The sequence below is a fragment of the Heterodontus francisci genome, chromosome 14 (assembly GCF_036365525.1).
Source record: "Heterodontus francisci isolate sHetFra1 chromosome 14, sHetFra1.hap1, whole genome shotgun sequence".
NCBI lineage: Eukaryota > Metazoa > Chordata > Chondrichthyes > Heterodontiformes > Heterodontidae > Heterodontus > Heterodontus francisci.
In genome coordinates, this window is record NC_090384.1 from 67614771 (window position 1) to 67632689 (window position 17919).

Here is a 17919-nt window from a genome sequence, read left to right on the forward strand (position 1 = left end):
CCTACTACTGATATAAGGCAAACAGGTCTGTAGTTCCCTGTTTTCTGTCTCTATCCTTTCTTAAATAGTGGGGTGACATTTGCTACCTTCCAATTTGCAGGAACCGTTCCAGAATCTATAGAATTTTGGAAGATGATCACCAATGCATTCACTATCTCCATAGCTGTCTCTTTCAACACTCTGGGATGTAGAATATCAGGTCCCAGGGACTTATCATCCTTCAGCACCAGTAATTTCTCCAGTACAACCTTCTTACTAATACTAGTTTCCTTCAATTCGTCATTTTCCCTAGTCCCCTGGATCTCTAATTCTGGGAGATTTCTTGTATCTTCCTCAGTGAAGACAGACACAAAGTAATCATTTAGCTTCTCTGCCATTTCTTTATTTCCCATTATAAATTCTCCTGACTTTGCCTGTAATAGATCCACATTTGTCTCAGCCAAACGTTTCCTTTTTACATACCTATAGAAGGTTTTACAGTCTGTTTTTATGTTTTTTGCTAGTTTACATTCATATTCTATTCTCCCTTTCTTTATCAGTTTCTTGGTTCTCCTTTGCTGTATTCTAAAATCCTCCCAAGTCTCAGGTTTACTACTATTTCTGGCAACTTTATAGGACTTTTCTTTTAATATTATACAATCCTTAACTTCCTTTGTTAGCCACAGTTGACTGACTTTTTTGGGTTTTTGTACCTTGAAGGAAGACTATCCATTGCTTATGTACTCCCAGACCTTTTAGTGTATTTTGCCAATCCACCTCTGCCAATTTCCCCCACATACCTTCATAATTTCCTCTGTTCAGATAAATACCATGCCCCACACTACCACTACTGTTTGGTGGCCTATAAACAACTCCAACCAATGTTTGCTGCCCCATGTTTTTTCTTAGCTCCACACCAGCAGATTCCGCATTTTGTTCTTCCGATCTGAGATCCTCCCTTACTAATGTACTGATCCCATCCCTTATTATCAGCACCACACCACCTCCTTTTCCTTTTTGCCTGTCCTTCCTAAATGTTGGATATCCTTGAATATTCAGTTCCCAGTCTTGGTCACCCTGTAACCACGTTTCCGTAATCGCAATTAGATCATACCCATTTATCTCTATTTGTGTCTTTAAATCATCTACCTTGTTGCAAATGCTGTGTACATTCAGGTAAAGTTCCCTTAACCTTGTCTTTTTGACATTATTCTGCATTCCAAGCCTAGTTGATACTCACCTTTGTTTCGCCTGCCTTCTAGGAGACAAGGAAAAGTTAGTTAGGACCAAAAGTAAAGATAAAAATCTGTATGCTTTTGTATAATAATAATAACCTCGGATACTTTGATTTAAATCGTATATGTTCTGACTGGGCAAAAGTTTACTGCAGGTCGAAGATCCAAAATCCGGCACCCTTGGGACTGAGAACGTGCTGGATTTCGGATTTTCCCGGATTTGGACAAGAACCTATCCTCTTCATGTAAGTAGATTGTTAGAACTGTTTTCATCTCTACTTTGGAGCAGAAGTATATTGGTCCACTCTTCCTCTCAGTATCTCATGTGTGACTTCCCATAAAATATGGAGAGATGTGAGTCTCAAAGCTGAGACTTCTAACTTTTTAAGTGATTTTGCCTCCCCTTGCACTTTAAGTCTCACTGTTCTTTACACCATCTAAGAAAAATTAAGCAGTCTGCTCCTCCACCTCTGCCAATTTAAAATAAGCCATGAAGAAGTGTAGAAAGGCCTTTCAGGATAATTCTTATTATTTTTCCCTCCTCCTTGTCTCCATTTGGAAACTTTCCATAACAGCGTAACTAAGACCAGGAACTGAGCTTGGTGCAAATCATACAACGCTTCGGAACAGTTGGGAACTAATGCACTGTGCTACTTTGCCTTACAGGCCAATAATGTGCAATTCTTTTCAAGTCAGACAGTTCGGGCGGGGTCGAGGGTCGTTTGGGTCGACTCACAACGTGGGAACTAGAACTAGCACCTAGCTGAATTATCCCGGTATTTGGACAATAAGTTCAAGTTTCATTTAATTACATATCAAGTGGAATATTTTCAAAAATGTCCTGTTTTCGGACAGCCGGATTTTGGATGTCCAAACTTTAGTGTCATTCTGATTTTCAGCGTTTAATTTGTATCGTGGGCCATGTTGCTAACACAGTTTCGCAATGCTGAAACTGTATTTGTGTTTTGCTTTCCTCGTTATCTATGCTAGATATCTGTTGCAATGGAAAATGAGAAAGAGTATTAGTGACTGCAACAACCTCACTCTTGACAATACCATTTGGAAGTGTCAGGATGGTGAGTCAGCAAAATTAACTAAAGAAAAAAGAATTGAATGACTAACATAGCCTGATAAATTCTGAGACATAGCAAAGCAGCTGATTATGTCCCTCTCCATTATTGTGGGCAGGAAGAGCGTGCACGCTTCTGGCTGGCAGTGTTCTGCCCACCATATTGGCACAGGATGTGTCACTGGAGGCAGGAGGACATGCTAACATCATTCTAAGTGAAGAATAATACATTACAATTAGAGTCATGATCTTCTTGCAGGACCTGGTTTCTATCTTGGATTGCTCCAGTGCTTAACTCGCTTCATTCATACAGCACAAGAAGACACTAACCTACAGGGGGAAGCAACACCCCCAAACCAACCACCCACTGCCCCACCATTTTCAGGCTCAATACAATTTCTATGCCTCAGAGTCAAATAGAGTGGGAGCTTATTGGATTTTTTACAATCATAACCATAAAACAAATAACCCTTTAAGTTTCCACTACAATATCATTATTCTCAGCCCTCCTTTACAATTTTATTGCCCCTCACATGAAAGTGCACCAGAAATTACAGTAATTTAGATTGTGATTTATGGCTGTGTTAATACTGATGTAAATAATCTGGATCAAAGCTATTCCTATGCGTGTGCATATTTATAGTTTGTGTGTATGTTTTGAATGCTTAAGTGTTACTACTAGAGGAGACTGGTGAGCTGTTGTTTAGCAGATTGGGAGTGGCTTTCTGCAGTGCCAGCTGTCTTTATCCACTAGAAATGTTAGAATTTGATGTCTGTTCTATAATATTTTATTTAAATTTGACCTATGGGGGCAACGCTACTCTTCATTCTATTTTTAGTGACCATGAAACAAAAGTCTGATAAATATCCAGGTTTTGCTGCTTTTCTGGTAAAGTTTATGCTACATTTGTTCGCTGTAGAATAACAAATAACCACATATGAATTGCGAGGTTTTGCACCAATTACTATTAATTTGTTACTAATGTCATGCAGTGAGATATTAAAGCAATTGTGTGAATTTTTGATATTCAAATGTAACGTACAGTTAATAATGCTATCAGAAGATTGTTTTCATTAAGCATGGCAGGGAGAATGAACAAAGGCCATGCAGAGCAGCCTGCTAGAAGAGGGAGGAGGAGAAAGGTTCTCAGCAGGAGGCCACATCCACCCAAGCTGTTTAGGGAGAAATTCTCCTATCTAAACCTCAATAACGACCAATGATTGAAACGTCTGTGCTTCACTCAGGAGGTCCTCACTGAAATTTGCCAGTTGCTGCAGCCACAACTCCAATCTTAGAACAGGGCAAAGATAGCATTGCCAGTGGTTGTGAAGGTAACCGTGGCTATGAACTTTTGTGCGTCTACTCCTTTCCAGGCTGGTGCTGGAGATATTAGCAACATTTTGCAGTTTGCTGTCCATTGTTGCATAGGGGAGGTCACTGAAGCTCTCCATTCAAAGAGAGATAACTTAATTTTCATGCCTTGTTGCCAAAGAGAAGCAGGCAGAGCAAGCACAAGGGTTTGCAGGCATCCCAATGGTGCAGGGTGCCAGTGACTGTACACATATTGCTTTGTAGGTGCTGCATGTCAACTCTGCCATGTACCGGAACTGAAAGGGATTCTACTCCTTCTGTGTGCAGCTGCTGTGTGACCATAGCCAGAGCATCATGAAAGTCAATGCTCAGCATCCTGACTATAGTCATGATGCCTTCATTCTGCGGCAATCTGCTGTGCCAGCTGTATTCCAGCCACCATGTTAGACCAAAGGGTTTTTACTAGGGGACAAGGGCAATCCGCTGGCAACATGGCTGATGACTCTGGGTCACAACCCAGTGTGCAGCATGCATACAATTAGAGCCATGCTGCCACAAGAAATGCAAGAGCAGACAAATGACATGCTGAAACAGTGATTCCACTGCCTGGACTACTCTGGAGGAGCCCTGCAGTACTCAGCTGAGCAGGTCTTGAGATTTGCAGTGGTATGCTGCATGCTGCACAATCTTGCCACCACCTATCAGGTGGGAAGCTGAGGAGCAGGAGCATGAGGAAGAGGAGGACAAGGAGGAGGTGCAAGAGGAAGGGAAGCTGCAACCTACACAGCCCCTTTCTGCCTGGGCAATCTGGGAAGAACTAATTCAAGTGTGATACCATTAACCTCAACTTTAATTTCCAATTCACCAACACATCCACAATTCTTAGGTTCCCTCTGTCCCTGACCATCACATTGTCCTCTTGCACAATGCAAAAATGAAAGCCAATAGAAAATATACATTGCAAACCAAATTTATAAATAAACCATGCCATTTTGCATACAAAATGAAACTAATCACCCTTGTACATCCTCTTACTGCCTGTCTTCTATGTGCCTTTGCCTGTCCTGGTGCTCCTACACAGTGCACCTCCAGTGGCTGCAGCATGGCTGGTGGAAGACCACTGACTGTCAGTGGAGGAGAACACACATAGCCTTGAGCTCTGGGCATTGAAAACCTGGCTTCATCTTGGCATGGGCAGCAGCAGTCTGGGCTGGCTGGCTGGCTGACAGACAATTACAGCAAGGGCACTGCATCCAGATCCTCAGGGATAAATTCCTAGCATTGACCTCTGCGGCTGTCTCCTCCCACTGCCTTCTTGTCTTGTCATAGGAGCACCTCCTGCCCCCTGTGGGTACAGGACATCTCTCGCTCTTTTCCCCTCCTCCACCAAGGCCTCCAGTGCAGTGCCAGAAAACCTTGGTGCCCACTTTCTCTCCCACATTCAGCCATTCTTCTCTCTTCCCAGGTTAGATTCAGCTCCCGTAGTTCTCCCAGCACCTGCTGTAACCACAATACACCTCCCCTTTAAGCAGTGCAGGCTTGCTTTTCGTGCTAGCAAGATATGATTTTGGGCGCCCTGCTGACATGTGCAGCCAATGAACAGTGTGGTTAGTGCTCTCTGCATGCAGAGATCATGACAAAGAGCACGCAGCATGAAGATGCCATTGTGTCTTCATTCTATAGAACGGGTACGGGGCAATCGTAAATCACAATCCCTGTGCCTGTTTTTGGGGCCTAGCCAATTTAGCCCACTTACTGTTCTCTGTTATTTATTGAAATTGGCCAAGTTCAATAGGACAAGAAACAGACAGCTTTATTCACAAAACATCCTAGTTCTCAAAAAATCAGGAGGCAAACATCTGATCCACATTTGTAGTATGGGTAGTATATACAAACTGAACAGAACTGAACTGACACTATCTGAAGCCAGTGTAGTAGGCAATGCCAAGATGGAGAAGTGTCTACTGACACATTTCAGTGTCACTCTGGAAAGCCAAACTTTTCAGTATTAACCAGGAATGATGTCTTGGTGCTGTCCGATGATGGAGGACAACTTTTTCCTTCACAAAGAAGTATCTCAGTATCAACTGGAACTGGCATGTCCGTGAAAGGATGTGGCACAAGACAAAGACTTACAAGCAGTCTCATCCAACTCAGCCTGATCCACTCTATTTGAGTCCAGGCAAAGTGCAACAGCCAGTGGCAGCAGCAATGAAATTGACTTCCTGCTGATGGTTGCATGAGCCACAGTTTGACCAGTACTGATCCCAGGTGGTGCTGAACTATGCTGCCAGATGGGCCATGGTAGCAGGCCTGGCTAGTTTCAGTGTCAAAGTAGATTGAGGGATGAATTTTATCGGCCCCCGGATGGCCAGAACGGAGGCGTGGTAAAATGTCAGGGAGCCGTGCGGGACAGCTCCTTATCACTGTCCCACCACCAGGGTAGTTTCCCAGTGATGGGTTGCGAAGCAGATCGGCTGCCCGCTCCATGGAGCATAATTAAAGGCCCTATTAAGCATCATTTTATGGGGCCACTGGAATTTTGCAGATGGTGTGGAGGCCCTCTGCCACCTTTGGAGGCTGCCAGCTTCGTGGAGGCAACTCCCCTGTGTCAGCCCAGGGGCTATCAAACCGGAAGCTCCATGGCCTAAAGAGGGGGCGACAGGCAATAAAGGGAGTCCCCACAGCCCCAAGGATCCCCTGGAGGAGTTTCCCCTCCATCCCATAGGACCTACTGCCCTCAGGCCCCTAAATTTAAATTTTTACTTACCTATGAGGGCATCTCGTTTTGAGGCACCCTGAGGTCACTTAGTTGCCTCAGCAATGCCCACCTCCCCTAGTTGAGCTGCCGAGACTTCAGTGTTGCCGGCCCTCTGATTGGGCCACCAGCATCAGGAACCCACCTGGGCATGCAGGTGGCCAATTAGGAGGCCGCTTGCGGTAAATTTGCCGTGCTGTTCGCACTGACAGCATGTGTGGGCTTGGAACCCACTTTTTGGCCCGACATTTGGGTCCCGAAGCCCATGGTAAAATTCATTGCATAGAGTCAAGGCTCTGAATCACAGAATCACGAATTATTATAGCACAGAAGTAGGCCAATTGGCCTTTTGTGTGTGCACCAGCTCTCCGTATGCACAATTCACCTAGTGCCATTCCCCGACCTTCTCCCCAAACCCTGCACATTCTTCCTTTTCAAATAACAATCTAATTCCCTTTTGAATGCCTTGATTGAACTTGCCTGCACCACACTCTCAGGCAATGCATTCCAGACCTTAACCACTCGCTGGGTGAAAATGTTTTTCCTCATGTCGCTTTTGCTTCTCTTATCAATTACTTTGAATCTGTGCCCTCTCGTTCTCGATCCTTTCAGGAGTGGGAACAGTTTCTCTCTATCTACTGGACTTTGGTAGAATTCCTGTAAGTTTCCTTGCTATGCAGGGAAAGGTGGGAAGAATTGTAATGATAGTCAGGGCTAAAATGATGCTATTTGGGTGTCTTTCTATGAGTAGGACCATGGTCAGTGTTAGCTGGTGCTTGGATGAAGCTGTTTGGTGCTGGCTATGTTGAGCAGAACTTAACAGTTTTTATAAATAGGTTGACCTGCAACTTGCAAAACCATTCCTGTTTGTAACAGTTGAAAAGCCCAAGCAGATGACATAAGCTTCGTTGTCGAACTTTGATTCCAGACAGGGCAGTGAACAGTTGTGCCTACCAGCTATGGTGACCACGTGAGAGTATTTCACCATGGTTGAAACTCCTGTATAGAGGATGAAGATTTTCAAAAGAAATTTTAAAAATCATTACTATTTATTTTCTACTTTTACTAAGAAGTACTATGAAGAAGATGCTTTGCAGAAATAAACGTCTGCAACCAATAATGTGACAACAGACTCAATTTGGAAAACAGGTGGAGTAACTGCATGTGAATATTGAATGTTTACTCTGATAAATGAACTGGCACTGCAGAATGGGATACATTCTTATTTAAAGTGCAGGAGTCTTAAAAGGTGGTTAAAGGGAATGCTTTAATACTCTGCTGGTATAAAATTATTTACAATGCCTCCGCATGAACCACAGATTTAATAGGATGTATTTTTTTTAATCGATGTATGGCTTTGAGAGGTGATTGCAGGGGAACTCATTTCACATTGCTGCAGTTTCAGTTACACTCCTGATAATAAAGGTTGCTGATTAATTGCAATTTTATATCAGCCTCAAAAAACATGATTATAAGTAGAGTGTATTAGCCTCTAATCTGATGCCATCTGTTAGTAATGTGATCTGCTGTATATGATTACTGATCAGTTATATGAATACTGCGTGGCATAAAATGTCCATTTCTTCTGACTATCAAAAGAAAGAAACAAGAGATCCCAAATATACAGTACAGTCATTTAACACAAAGTGTATTTGCAGAAAATTCCATGGCAGCCTACAGATAATATTGAAAACTGAGGTTTTAACCAGTTTGTGGATATAATATGTTCCAGCTCATTGAGGATTGCTTATTAAATCAAGATGATGAGATTGCAGTCCCCTTATCTGACAACAGTGAAAGGATGAGATTTCAAGGCAAGATCATACTTCATTGTTATTTTTACAGTTCAAAAATTATAAAGCATCAGAAAATGGGTCAGATATCTAGTGACGTGCTTATTCCAGGGTGTAAGTATTAATGTGCTGGATGTGCATTCATCTATAAGGTCAAATTTAAGATTTTTTGTCTATTGCTTTGTGCCTGTTTGAGAGCTGTGTCTGGCTGCATTCAATAAATACATGCTACTAAAATCAAATCATGTTATCATTTCTTCTTCAGGACAAGCCCTGTAGGAATGAGCCAAGAGGCTTGTAACTTTATGGCACCATGATATTAGAAGGGCTGTCCATATGACTCTCTCCTGCTTTCACACATTTATACAAGGCGAGTTCAGCTGCTGCAGCTTCAGGTTTTTATTCTGTCTCCCAGAATTATTCTGTGTGCTCATATTTGATGCCAGTGCCTGGCAGTTTCACAAAGGCTCTCCAGTGGGAGAGCCACAGAACCCCCAGAGAAATGGCTCAAAAAGACTTAAAATTACCATTAATGCCTATTTCTCCAGGCCTTTTACCAATCTTCCACCAGATAAAGTCATTCGATAGGGTAGATACAGCAAAGCTATTTCCTCTGGACAGGGGAGCAGATTCTTAAAATTAGAGGTAGGCCATTCAGGAGTGAAATCAGGAAGTACTTTTTCACACAAAGGGTCATGAGAATCTGCAACTGTCTGCCAAAAGGCTGTGGTTGCAGAGTCAATTGACATTTTCAAAACTGCAATTAATAGATTTTAATTGGGTAAGAGTATTAGAAGGATATAGAGTCAAAGCAGGTAAATGGAGTTGAGGTTTAGGTTAGCCAAGATCTGTTTGAATGGCAGAAAAAAGCATGGAGGGCTAAAAGATCAACTCTTGCTCTTCTGAGATTGGGAGAACCCCACAGAAATCCCCACCACCACCCTGTTATATTCAAAGAAAATATCTTGGAAATTTGTTGTTTTTCTCAGTTTAGTAATGATGCAGTTTATTGCTTTCTTTTTCCTGCCCTTAAAAGTTTAAGAGGAAATGTCCATGCAGTTGGTTCTGCTTTGCCACCATAACTCTGGTGGAAGTCTGACAAAAACCCTTTTATATGAGTAAACGGGGTTTCTGCGGCACTTCCAGCAAAGTTATGGAGCAGTTCCAAGGAAGTTTCTGATCTTAGTTAATTTTTTTCTGCTGCACCCAGTAAAACTAGGCTGTGAAGAGGAAGAAGTCCCAAAAACGTAACATACTTCCAAGTAGAAATGATTACTGCTATTATTTTTGTACCAAAATACATTGCTGGCATCGAATTCCATCTGGCATTTTTTAGCCGAATTCTTACTCTTATCAAAATCCCTTTGCAGTTTCCTCCTGGTCTGTTTCATGCGCTGGGAGGGCATATTTAATTTTTAATTCATTCAGAGCTGTCATAGATAATTGATTTTAGCCGATGACTGAATTTGTTTTTTGCTTTTCTCATCTTCTAGTTTCTGGTGGCTGTTTTACTAATACACATGTAGTTCAGCAATCAATTTGCTGTCATTTTCCATAGCACACATGTCTGCAAGGCAGACTGTGGGATATGGTTTCGCCCCAGCTCACCATGTCAAGCCATATTTACCCTAACAAATTTATTATACCGGTGAGGTTCTGAACTATTCTTGTTTTAAGCCACCTCATGCCCATGTGGCTACTCAACTAATTCAGTCTTTAACAGCTGGAGCTCTGTTTGAAATGTGCTGTTGATTTGACGATATTAATGGAAACCACCACCAGTGTCTATCACCACATACAATGCATGTTATCCTAACTGGAGATGTAGTAATGCTGCAAAAATTTAAGCATTCATCTGCTGATACTGATAACAGTAATTTCTAAGCTTATTCTATAGCTATCTCAGATAATTACTTGAAACAGATTACCTTACATTAATATTGCATGAGTTACAAAAGCACATCATTGAACTCAAAATAACATGATACTACATTGGTACTAATTTTTACAATGGAAAACCAAAACGAAATGCTCAGCAGGCCTGGCAGCATCTGTGGAGAGAGAAACAGAGTTAATGGGGTGGATTTTCCAACTGGTGTCATGACCTCGACATCACTCCCATTTGGGGGTCCTCAGCCCACCCATCTCATCAGCACGTCCATCAGCGCAATCTTCCAGGAGATGGCCTCCTAATTGGCCACCCTCGGTTGACAGCCCGAAGCTCTAGGGACATCAAGGTGAAAGGGAAACTGCTCCGCAGGACCAGTGACATTGGGGCATGGAGCCTCCAGCTCCAATGGCTCCCACTGGGCTGCTGTCAGGAGGCTGCCTCAATTGAGCTGGCGGCTTCCACACAAGGCAAGAGGCCACTCTGATGTCGGTAAAATACCTGCTCTGGAGCAAAATGGCCTCTAAGTGGAGCCTTAATAAGACTAATTGTCCTCCTGAAGCAGTTCCCCCCTATTTTTCCACCCCCCCCCCCCCCCCACCACCCCATCACCAGCTCGAACTCCATCTGCAGCGGGCCAGGAAAATCCAGCCCAACGTTTCAGGTCAATGACCTTTCATCAGAACTGATATTGGAACTTATTCATTGCCAATGAATGCTCCATGTTAGCTAGTTTTATGCATTTGTACATTTTTAATTATTGTTACTGTTGTAGTTTTCTCATTCAGACACTCTGGTATTAGTTATTTTGTGATTCATGTTGTCACCAGCTGTTAGTACGGAGGCCAGCTCAATGAAGTAAAGATTCTATAGACTACTTATCTGGGAATTTGGAGACTGAGGGAATTCTAAATGTTTTAATGGTTGATCTCTTTCTAAAATCTAGTCAAATTTTGCATTTAGCATTTAACTTAATTTAACTTTAACCTTAACTTGTAGTTTCTTTCAGTGTTAGTCAAAGAGTTGTACAGCATAGAAACAGGCCCTTCGGCTGCCTGCTAGTGGCTGCTGCACAGTTAATTTGGTTACTAGTTAGAACTGGTTACCTGGTCAGCAGGGGCTGACTCAGGTCTTTGGAATTCTTGATAGTATAAATACAGGAGTCTGTCCCTGTTGCTCAGAAGGGAAAGGGGAAGAGGAGCAGAGCATTAGTCATTGGGGACTCCATAGTTAGGGGAACAGATAGGAGGTTCTGTGGGAACGAGAGAGACTCACGGTTGGTGTGTTGCCTCCCAGGTGCCAGGGTACGTGATGTCTCTGATCGTGTTTTTGGGATCCTTAAGGGGGAGGGGGAGCACCCCCAAGTCATGGTCCACATAGGCACCAACGACATAGGTAGGAAGAGAGATGGGGATTTAAGGCAGAAATTCAGGGAGCGAGGGTGGAAGCTTAGAGCGAGAACAACCAGAGTTGTTATCTCTGGGTTGTTGCCCGTGCCACGTGCTAGCGAAGAGAGGAATAGGGAAAGAGAGGAGTTGAACACGTGGCTGCAGGGATGGTGTAGGAGGGAGGGTTTTGGTTTCCTGGATAATTGGGGCTCTTTCTGGGGTAGGTGGGACCTCTACAAACAGGATGGTCTTCACCTGAACCAGAGGGGTACCAATATCCTGGGGGGGAGATTTGTTAGTGCTCTTCGGGGGGGTTTAAACTAAATCAGCAGGGGAATGGGAACCTAAATTGTAGTTCCAGTGTACAGGCTGTTGAGAGTAGTGAGGTAGGGGATAAGGTTACAGGGGCGCAAGAGGGCACTGGCAAGCAAGAACTTGGTTTAAAGTGTGTCTACTTCAACGCCAGGAGCATTCGGAATAAGGTGGGTGAGCTTGCAGCATGGGTTGGTACCTGGGATCCTGATGTTGTGGCCATTTCAGAGACATGGGTAGAGCAGGGGCAGGAATGGATGTTGCAGGTTCCGGGATTTAGATGTTTCAGTAAGAACAGAGAAGAGGGTAAAAGAGGGGGGGGTGTGGCATTGTTAATCAAGGAAAGTATTACAGCGGCAGAAAGGACGTTTGAGGACTCGTCTACTGAGGTAGTATGGGCCGAGGTTAGAAACAGGAGAGGAGAGGTCACCCTGTTGGGAGTTTTCTATAGACCTCCGAATAGTTCCAGAGATGTAGAGGAAAGGATAGCGAAGATGATTCTCGACAGGAGCGAGAGTAACAGGGTAGTGGTTATGGGGGACTTTAACTTTCCAAATATTGACTGGAAATACTATAGTTCGAGTACTTTAGATGGGTCAGTTTTTGTCCAGTGTGTGCAGGAGGGTTTTCTGACACAGTATGTGGACAGGCCAACCAGGGGCGATGCCACATTGGATTTGGTACTGGGTAATGAACCCGGCCAGGTGTTCGATTTAGATGTAGGTGAGCACTTTGGCGATAGTGATCACAATTCGGTTAGGTTTACCTTAGCGATGGGCAGGGACAGGTATATACCGCAGGGCAAGAATTATAGCTGGGGGAAAGGAAATTATGACGCGATTAGGCAAGATTTAGGATGTGTAGGATGGGGAAGGAAACTGCAGGGGATGGGCACAAACGAAATGTGGAGCTTATTCAAGGAGCAGCTAATGCATGTCCTTGATAAGTATATACCTGTCAGGCAGGGAGGAAGTTGTCGAGCGAGGGAGCCGTGGTTTACTCAAGAAGTTGAAGCGCTTGTCAAGAGGAAGAGGGCGGCTTATGTTAGGATGAGACGTGAAGGCTCAGTTAGGGCGCTTGAGAGTTACAAGCTAGCCAGGAAGGATCTAAAGGGAGGGCTAAGAAGAGCAAGGAGAGGACACGAGAAGTCATTGGCGGATAGGATCAAAGAAAACCCTAAGGCTTTCTATAGGTATATCAGGAATAAACGAATGATAAGAGTTAGAACAGGGCCAATCAAGGATAGTAGTGGGAAGTTGTGTGCGGAATCAGAGGAGATAGGGGAAGCGTTAAATGAATATTTTTCGTCAGTATTTACAGTAGAGAAAGAAAATGTTGCCGAGGAGATGACTGAGATACAGCCTACTAGGCTAGATGGGATTGAGATTCACAAGGAGGAGGTGTTAGCAATTTTGGAAAGAGTGAAAATAGATAAGTCCCCTGGGCCAGATGGGATTTATCCTAGGATTCTCTGGGAAGCCAGGGAGGAGATTGCAGAGCCGTTGTTGTTGATCTTTATGTCGTCATTGTCGACAGGAGTAGTGCCGGAGGACTGGAGGATAGCAAATGTTGTCCCCTTGTTCAAGAAGGGGAGTAGAGACAGCCCTGGTAATTATAGACCTGTGAGCCTTACTTCGGTTGTGGGTAAAATGTTGGAAAAGGTTATAAGAGATAGGATTTATAATCATCTTGAAAAGAATAAGTTCATTTGCGACAGTCAGCACGGTTTTGTGAAAGGTAGGTCGTGCCTCACAAACCTTATTGAGTTTTTCGAGAAGGTGACCAAACAGGTGGATGAGGGTAAAGCCGTGGATGTGGTGTACATGGATTTCAGTAAGGCGTTTGATAAGGTTCCCCACGGTAGGCTATTGCAGAAAATACGGAAGTATAGGGTTGAAGGTGATTTAGAGCTTTGGATCAGAAATTGGCTAGCTGAAAGAAGACAGAGGGTGGTGGTTGATGGCAAATGTTCATCCTGGAGTTTAGTTACTAGTGGTGTACCGCAAGGTTCTGTTTTGGGGCCACTGCTGTTTGTCATTTTTATAAATGACCTGGATGAGGGTGTAGAAGGGTGGGTTAGTAAATTTGCGGATGACACGAAGGTCGGTGGAGTTGTGGATAGTGTCGAAGGGTGTTGTAGGGTACAGAGGGACATAGATAGGCTGCAGAGCTGGGCTGAGAGATGGCAAATGGAGTTTAATGCGGAGAAGTGTGAGGTGATTCACTTTGGAAGGAGTAACAGCAATGCAGAGTACTGGGCTAATGGGAAGATTCTTGGTAGTGTAGATGAGCAGAGAGATCTTGGTGTCCAGGTACATAAATCCCCGAAAGTTGCTACCCAGGTTAATAGGGCTGTTAAGAAGGCATATGGTGTGTTAGCTTTTATTAGTAGGGGGATCGAGTTTCGGAGCCACGAGGTCATGATGCAGCTGTACAAAACTCTGGTGAGGCCGCACCTTGAGTATTGCGTGCAGTTCTGGTCACCGCATTATAGGAAGGATGTGGAAGCTTTGGAAAGGGTGCAGAGGAGATTTACTAGGATGTTGCCTGGTATGGAAGGAAGGTCTTACGAGGAAAGGCTGAGGGACTTGGGGTTGTTTTCGTTAGAGAGAAGGAGGAGGAGAGGTGACTTAATAGAGACATACAAGATAATCAGAGGGTTAGATAGGGTGGATAGTGAGAGTCTTTTTCCTCAGATGATGATGGCAAACACGAGGGGACATAGCTTTAAGTTGAGGGGTGAAAAATATAGGACAGATGTCAGAGGTAGTTTCTTTACGCAGAGAGTAGTAGGGGCGTGGAACGCCCTGCCTGCAACAGTAGTAGACTCGCCAACTTTAAGGGCATTTAAGTGGTCATTGGATAGACATATGGATGAAAATGGAATAGTGTAGGTCAGATGGTCAGCGCAACATCGAGGGCCGAAGGGCCTGTACTGCGCTGTAATGTTCTAATTCTAATTCTAATTCTAATGCAGGAGTAAATAGCACAGAGGCCAGCTCGATGGAGTACAGCTTCTACAGAGTTCATATCTCGGGAATTTGGTGAGTGAGGGAAGAGGTGCTGTTCTGGTCTTTTACAAAACAAGGAGTGGTCTGAGAGAGGGAGCAAGAGACAGTGAGACCTGAGAGCTGAGGTCCAGAGACATTAATTAGGTGAGGGGGTAGGTGATTGGTTGGTGAATTTTATTTTTTTCTCTAAGTTAGGGCAGTAGTTTAAACCAAGACCGTACAGTATTAAATTTATAGCTTAACTAATTAAACAACTTAATATGACTACAAACATTCATTAAGGGATATTTCAAAACTTGAAACCCTAATTAGTTAAATAAAATAAAATAAAATAGACATGGCAGGACAGGTGATTTGTTGCAGCTGTAGCATGTTGGAGCTGGTATCTGCAGTAAGTGGCTGCAGCTCAGGGAACTTTGGCTCAGAGTTGATGAGCTGGACTCCGAGCTTAGGACACTGAAATGCACCAGGGAGGGAGAAAGGTACCTGGATACGTTGTTCCAGGAGGCAGTCACACTCCTTAGGTTAAGTACATCAGATTTGGTCCGTAGTCAGGGACAGGAGGGTGTGACTATGAGTGAGGCAAGTATGGGGATCCAGAAGATAGCACTGGAGGAGCCTGAGCCCTTGCACTTGTCCAACATGTTTGAAGTTCTTGCAACTTGTGTGGACAAGACCAGGGACTGCAAGGAAGATGAGCAAACTGACCACAGCACTGTGGTACAGGGGGCCATTCAAGTTAGGGGGAGGGGTAAAAAGAAATGTAGTAGTAGTAGGGGATGATATAGTTAGGGGGGATAGATACTGTTCTCTGCAGCTGAGAGTATGAGTCACAAATCATAGAAATACAGAGTTGTTCCAGCACATAAGGAGACCATTCAGCCGAATCGTGTCTGGGCTGGCTCTCCAAAAAAGCAATTTACCTAGTATTACTCCCCACCTTCACCCATAGCCCTTCACATTCTTTCTTTTCAGATAACAGTCCAATTCGCTCTTGAATGCCTCGATTGAACCTGCCTCCACCACACTCTCAAGTAGTGCATTCCAGATCCTAACCACTCGCTGCATGAAAAAAGTTTTTCCTCGTGTTGCCTTTGCTTCTATTGCCAATTACCTTAAATTTGTGCCCTCTTGTTCTCGATCCTTCTGTCAATGGGAACAGTTTTTCCCTATCTACTCTGTTCAGAACCCTCATGATTTTGAAAACCTCTATCAAATCTCCTCTCAACCTTCTCCAAGGAAAATAGTCCTGGTACCAGGCTTAAGGACATCTCCTTGAGGCTGGAGAGGATCTTGGAGTGGGAGTGGAAGGATCCAGTTGTCGTGGCCAATGTGGGTACCAACAGCATAGGTAGGACTAAGAAAGAGGTTCTGTTAAGGGAGTATGAGCAGCGAGGGGCTAAATTAAAAAGCAGAACCATAAAGGCAATAATCTCTGGATTACTATCTGAGCCACGAGCAAATTGACATAGGGTAAATAAGATCAGAGAGTTGAATGTGTGGCTCAACGATTGGTGTGGGAGAAATGGGTTTCAATTCATACGGCACTGGCACCAGTACTGGGGAAAGAGGGAACTGTTCCATTTTAACTGCGCTGAAACCAGTGTCCTGGTGAATCAAATAACTAGGATTGTGGAGAGGGCTTTAAATGAAATAGTTGGGGGGTTGGGGAGAAGGGTTCAGATGAGGGGAAATTTAGAAAGTAAGAAAAAGAACAAGGCAATAGTGCATGATAGTGATATGGGTAATGACAACCAGAGTGTGACAGGAAGGGACGGAGTGTACAAACATGAGAATGCACCAGCAAATACAGTCAGAGTAGGGAAAAATGGTAAAAAGACAGAATTAAAGGGCAGAATTTTAATATCAGGGTGCTTTAAAAATGGCGGTCTGCCCGCGTGGACTGCCATTTGCAGAGCAGAGTTGCTGCATTATTCAGCGGGGCAGCTCATTATCATACACGCGATGCACTGCTCACCCAAATGACGTGGAGGGGGCAGGAGTTTCGGCATAATTGGTGTCGGGTCACATGAGAAGCACGTGCTGGGACCCCATTTAAAGGGCAGCCAGCCCTGCTTCCTTTCATCTGTTGATGCAACAACCTTGCAGGCGCAGCTTCAAATCTTCAGACTGTGCACTGACCAGTAAAGTTTAAAGATAGCATCAAAATCCGAAGATGGCAGAGGTGCGTTCCAGAGTGGCCCCACGGTTCAGCGATGCCTCCTTGCTCATTCTCCTCCAGGCTGTGCGGGCAAGGCGGGAGGTCCTTTTGCCCAGCATTGGTAAAAAGAGGCCCTCCCACCTGACCAAGGCAGCCTGGCAGGAGGTGGCAGAGGAGATCAGTAGACGTGGGGCCATCCGGCGTGATTGGGTACAATGTTGCAAGAGGATGAACGATCTGCTTCGATCTGCAAAAGTAAGGGGCACTTTGTATCATGGCTCCACTGAACCTGGGTGTGCCCACTCAGAAAGGCACGTGTGCCACTGCCATGCCAAAGCTTGGGCAGGGAGAATTGACATGACATCAATAGATGAATGTATGAAAGAACTCACCCTTGTCTGCTGCTCAGAGCATGGCACCTACATAATTGTCTCACTCAGTAGTGCACACTGAGCCTTCCCCACCTTTGGGCCCAGAATCCCTCTTGTGACATGTGTTGTGTTGTTGATCTGCCGTGCTTAAAGTTTGGCTCCTTGCTCCTCCAGGCAAAGAGAGCCCACAATCAAGGGAGTCGAGTCGTACTGGTGGAGGAGTGGCAGATGTGCGTACGCTAACACAGGCTGAGGAGGAGGCCCTCGAACTGGCATCCATTCATGTGGACCGTTCTATTGGTGATACAGAGCTCGGGGTCCTGGGTGAACATACAGCCATTTGATATACGCAATGATGACTGTGAAATTGTTATTGTTTGATACACTGCTGTCATAATCATCACATGCGTAACATCAAGACTGACAGTGTGCTCTTTTCATTGTATTTTGCAGGTCAACGCTCTGAATCGACCCTGCCGGCCCAGGACTCCTCCCCCACCTCAGAGGAAGAGACATCCTCAGAGGAAACAGTGTTCTATGACTCTCCCGCACCTTCCACCAGCGCAGATACAGTCACCTCTGTGGGAATGCGATCGGCCATAGAGTCTGGGTCACAGCTGGTGAGAGCACTGTACATGCGCC

General features: G+C 44.4%; 1 long non-coding RNA gene across 1 annotated transcript in view; it reads left to right on the forward strand.

The window, feature by feature from the left end:
• LOC137377098 (uncharacterized) overlaps positions 1–17919 on the forward strand; it is a 90826-nt gene that overhangs the window by 62985 nt on the left and 9922 nt on the right. The gene's annotated exons all lie outside the window — the stretch shown is intronic.